Source organism: Bufo bufo, chromosome 1 (genome assembly GCF_905171765.1).
Source record: "Bufo bufo chromosome 1, aBufBuf1.1, whole genome shotgun sequence".
Classification (NCBI taxonomy): Eukaryota; Metazoa; Chordata; class Amphibia; order Anura; family Bufonidae; genus Bufo; species Bufo bufo.
In genome coordinates this window covers 713,722,391-713,728,390 of record NC_053389.1, presented here as the reverse complement: position 1 = coordinate 713,728,390, position 6,000 = coordinate 713,722,391, and positions in this window count along the sequence as shown.

Sequence of the window (6,000 nt, the reverse complement as noted above, 5' to 3'; positions counted from 1 at the left end):
GCTTCCGTTTTGTCCCCATTCATAGTCAATGGGGACAAAACGTAACTGAACAGAACGGAATGCTCCAGAATGCATTCTGTTCCATTTGGTTGCGTTTCCATAAAGGAGAGCAAACCGCAGCAAGTTGCGGTTTTCTTTACGTCATGGGATGCGGAGCAAGACAGATCCGGCATGACCCATAATGCAAGTCAATAGGGACGGATCCTTTAAACTCTGACACTATCTGACACAATAGAAAATGGGTCCATCCCCCATTGACTTTCAATGGGGTTCATGACGGATCCGTCTTAGCTATGTTAAAGATAATACAAACGGATCCATTCGGATGCAGATGGTTGTATTATCAGTAACGGAAGCTTTTTTGCTAAACCCTGCCGGATCCAGAAAAAACGCTAGTGTGAAAGTAGCCTTAAGCTGCTATCTCATTACCTCCCTACATTTTTTAGAGCTTGGGTCTGTTGTTCTAGTGACCGTTTGTTCAGTGTCCTGTCACCCATAGGGTGTCTTATTAGAGACTTTTCCTACACTTTTCTCCCCCTTTTCTTAGAGGGCAAGGGGTGACAGTGTTTTGGTGATTTTTTTTCCCTTTACCTTGCTACTCAGTGTTCGTTTTCTTTTTTTCCCTTTCTGTTTCACCCTATCCTCTTTTTCCAGACGCAGATTGCAGACCTACACATTTGCTGGCTTTAATGTCATGAAAAGTGCTCTTAGGTATTGTCCCATATGCTTAAACAATGTGTCTCTACCCTGTTATTATAGGAGGTGCATTTCAAGACTAATCATGTTCCTCCTGTACCCAATCGGTTTTATACGCAATGGTTTCATAGCACTAATTCCATGTACATGAGGACCTCTCAGCGCCGTCGTGAATACTCTAATAGATGTTCACAGTCGTTATATTTTCTTGAAGCTTTAAATTGCTGGACGACTTATGACCATTGGTAACCGTAACCAGGCGAATGTTGACAGTAGGTTTTTAAAATTGCCTTATTGATTTTGCGGAGAGGTCAATTGTGATGGCGGAGGGGGTGACTTTAATTTTACACTTAATCACTGCCTGGACTCCTATTGTTGTAGGCCTACCATCCCTAACTCCCAAATTTCCCCCTTCAAGGAAAAACTTGTGGAATCTTGCCTTGTAAAGGTGTGGTACTTTCTACACTCACAGGATAGGGACTACACTTACTACTCTTCTGTACTTTCTTGTCAGCCATTACTTGCTCTCCTGGTGTCACCGCCAGCTCTCTGAGAAGGTCTGGCAGACGTTCTTCTGTACCTCTTGCATGATGTTCTTTGTTTTGGTTTCACTTTGTCATCTCTTTTCCTTCTCCCAGCTGTCACCTATTCACACTAATTGCCTCCCTTTATATTCCCTCCCATACTGCCTCCCTTTGCGGTTTATACTACTTCCTGGATTGAAGTGATGACTGCTGGAGACTTCTGTTACTGCTTGTTCAGATAAGTCCTTTCTTGTATTGTGTTTCTTTGCTGGCTTGATTCTAGGTGACCCTGACTCCCTCCGTATTAAGTGCAGGGAGGCGGTGGTCGTGTCCCCTCACTATTATAGGGTTTTCAGGTGTTATACAGTCTAGGTACGAGGGCATGCAATCGTCTACCTCTGAGAACTTTTGTATGTGCTTAGCAGTCAGGGTGAGCTCTTAGGGCTTTACAGGGGTCACCTTTATGCTCCTTAGTTTGAGATCAAGCCAGTCGGATGTTTATCCATAACTTCCAGCTATCTGCTATATCATCCGTGACACCTGGCAGCCTAGTTCTAAGATAGGTCAAATGATCTGTTCCGATCACACTCCCATATTCCTTTCCCTTTTCCTCCCTGATACAATCCCTAGAGAGTGGACTTGGTGGTTGAATCAAAGATTTATTGAAAGACCCTGTGTGTCTAGAGACAGTTAGACCATCACCAACTTCTTTTCAGACCACTGTGATGACTCTACTCTACCACTACAATGGGAGGCTCTGAAATGTGTCATACTTGGGACTCTTATTCAAAAGGGCTACAATCTGAAGAAGGAGAAAGCCTCCTCTATTCATCGCCTACTGAGTCCTACTTCTTTTATCTAACGTGTTCCTTTACCCTCGGGCAAAACACCCCTTAAACCAGAAGACATGTCTGATGCCTTTAGAGAATATTACCACTCCCTTTATAATTCCTTCCCTTGTGGACTCTTCAGAATTTAGACGCACAACTAATAACTATATAGAAGGTACGGCACATCCCATGTTTATTCCAGAGGAATGTGCTCATTTAGAGCTGGATTTTTCATAGGCAGAGGTTCCTTCTGCCATTTGGGATTCTCTAGAGGTACACATCCCATTCCTGATGGCTTCGCTGTTTTGTGGTATAGAACCCTTAGAGACCAGTTAGTGCTTTTCATGACGCAAGTCTTCAATGCCATATCTATTAACTCACCTTCCCCTCAAAACCTTTATATTGTGCTAACTATCGCGCTATTTCTTTAATTAATACTGATGCATAATTCTTTGCCAAAATCATAACAACTAGACTGCAGGCCTTGTTGCCTTTCGTTATTCATACAGACCAGGTTTGACTTGTTCGGGGCGGGAAGCGCAAGATAACACTTACAAAACATTGCTTTTAATTTCTCATATACAGAGATGCAAGGTTCCTGCTTGTCATGTCTCCATTGATGCTGAAAAGGCATTGGACCATGTGCACTGGACATTCTTGCAAGCTGCCCTTGAACAAATTGGCATTGGCTTTTCCCTACTTGGTAAGATTTGTTCCCTGTACACTAACCCAACTGCTTAAGTTAAGGCAAAACATTTTCATTACCTTTCCTTGCCCATTAATAATAGACAGGGATTCCCCTTGTCCCCTCTGCTCTGTGTGGTCATCATGGAACACCTGGCTGCCGCAATCCTGCAATGCCCTAACATCACCAACATCCAAATTGGTAGTAGTCATCATAAACTGGCCTTATATGCACACAATCTTTTGCTCTATAGTATTAAACCTGCCCTTTCCCTACCTGTCCTAACTAGAGAATTTGGGAGGTGGGGGAGGAGCTAAGCAAGGCATGTGAGCGGACGCACGGCTGCTGAGCTCCTCTGCATCATTGGCTAATTCATCCTGAAAGTGGGCAAATATAGCGCTCCAGCAGCTCTTAACCTACCTCTGGGCCACTAACGACCTCTCCGGTGCACAGCAGGGCCGAAAAATCGCAGCCATGAAGCTAAAAAAGACACCAAAAGCGGGGAGAGAGAAATCCAAGATGGCGGAGCGGCAACTCCAGGCCGGCAGGGACGCATGGTGGAGGTGCAGAGGGACACAGCGGCGAGGCTGGAAAAGTTTGCCAGGACGCCGATGGCTCAGAACACCAGAGGAATGAACAAAAGGCAAGTGCAAATGCCAGAGGAAGTGCTGGCAGACGATGAGCCTGAGAGAGATGAAGCTGCAGGGGCGCACATTACAAAATCTAACAGATATTGTGCCCTGCAGGCAGAAGAAGATGACATTGAAACAGAGGTGCAGGACTCTGATTCTGATGAACCAACCCTGAAAGATGTTATGCATGCTATATCAAAGTGCAGCAAATCACTGAATACCCTCACTGTACAAGTGGGAGCCATAAAAGAGGATGTAACTATAGTTCGCCATGACCTGAAAAAACTGGCAGAACGCACCTCAGCTTTGGAAGAGCGGATGGGAGCAGTTGAAGATGCCATACCACCCATGAAACGAGATTTTAAAGAATACGCGCGGCTTCTAGACGTTATTGCGGCTAAACAGGATGACCTAGAAAATCGGTCACGCCGTAACAATATCAGATTGGTAGGAGTGCCTGAAAAAACCGAAGGGACTAATTTTACAGACTTTTTCGAGACCTGGTTAAAAGAAAAATTTGGCGCTGACACCACTATTTGCAGTAGAAAGAGGGTTCCGACTCGCCCATTACCCCCAGGCGCACCCCCAAGACCAGTATTAATGAAATTCTACACTACAAAGACCGGGACTGTAACAGGGCGCCGAAGGAGCACTCGGTCTCCCATCAGCTGCAGACCTGCTGCTTATCTTCGGGAGCGAGGATCTGTGTTCAGCCTCGTTCCCAGGGCGGCTTTTGCTAGCTGGGAGGCTCCCTGCTCCTAGGTCTGCCTTGAGCGCCGAGCTGATCACTCGGTGCTCGACTTGTTTGTCTGTCAGTCATGTGACGCTGGCCACGTCACATGACCCTCACTCCCCACTATAAATACAGGCAACCTGCTGGCTACAGGTTGCCTGTGATTTTGCTCCCTTAGGCTGTGTATTATTGTTATTTAGCTTACCTTTGGATTTGACCCTTGATCTGCTTCCTGACACCTCTTCTGCCTGCTCCCTGAACCTTGACGCTACCTCTCGGATTTTGACCTCGGCTTGCTTTTGGATTTTGTCTTTACCTCTTCTATTGTACTGACGTGACCTCCTGGACTGACCCCGGCTAGTTGACCCGCCTCGCCCTTCCGTTTTTGGTGGTACCTTGCTTGTTCCATCTCTCTGTCCGCTCTAGTGCTACCTATCATTGGCTGTCCGCTTCCCTGCAGTCTCTATCTCTCTGCTTGCACTTACTCAGGTCAGGGACTGTCGCCCAGTTGCGCCCCGTCACCTAGGCAGGTGGTGTAAGTAGGCAGGGACAGGGGACCGGGTGGCAGCTCAGGTAGTGCACCTCCGCTCTATCTTTATACCCGTGACTCTACCCCGTGACAGAATCACAGGCCTTAATTTAGCATGGACCCTCTACAGAGCCTCACCAAACATTTGCAGGGTCTTTCTCAAATAGTACAGGAACTTGGGGAGAGACTACAGGTTCAGGAGACCGTCCGAACTTCCCCCATTCTTGCTTCCGCCACCGTTCAGGTAGAACCACACATCAAATTACCCGATCGGTTTTCGGGTGACCGACGAAGTTTTTTAGCTTTCAAGGAAAGCTGTAAACTTTATTTTCGACTACGTCCTCACTCCTCTGGTCCTGATCCACAGAGGGTTGGTATTATCATCTCCCTGCTTCAAGGGGACCCCCAGGAATGGGCCTTTTCTTTGCCTCCGGATTCCCCTTGTCCTAATTCTGTGGACCTCTTTTTCCAGGCGTTAGGGGTTCTTTATGATGAACCAGACCGAGCCTCTGTGGCAGAATCCAATCTCAGGGGAATCGTCCCGTGGAGGATTATTGTACGCAGTTCCGCAAGTGGTGCGTTCCCTCGGGTTGGAACAAACCAGCCCTTAAATGTCAATTTAGGGCAGGCTTGACTGAGAAGTTAAAAGACATGCTGGTTTGTTATCCCTGTCCTGACTCTTTAGAGGAGACCATGACGCTAGCCATCAGACTAGATAGACGGATCAGAGAGAGACAGCGAGAGCATTTGTTTTCTCCTCATACCTTTCTTCAACCTGAGGTTTCCCCCATTGAACCCAAGATGGAGGCCCACTCGGACGAGCCCATGCAACTCGGGATGACGCGAAGAGAGCTACGCCGTCGTCGGGGCTCTTGTTTTTATTGTGGGGATCCCGACCACTGTCCTAAAGCTCCGCCTTCTGGAAAGTCATCCAAGTCTGAAGTATCCAAGGACAAGGAACTCCCGGAGGTGGTAAGAAGTAAATTATTGTTGCTGGTTTCTATTGCCTTTGGAGTTTAAAGGGACACTGACAGGCCTTCTGAGCATAATTAGCTCTTTATATGCCCCCCTAGGTCTTATAATAAGTTCCCAATTCATATAAGTATTATCCCTGTGCGCATTATAAAACATTAAAAATAATCTTTATAATCACCTCTCCTTTCTGCCCAAGGGGCGTTCTTTGTGGCGCATTTGTGCCCAGCCACATCCCAACTGCCGGGTCCTTAGACACGCCCATCTCATTAGTATTCACTTGGCGCAATGTGATCCCGGCGAGCGAGGGTGCATGATCTCCGAATGTCGGGGACTGAGAAATACCGCCCAGCGAAGTGAATACTAATGAGATGGGCGTGTCTAAGGACCCGGCAGTTG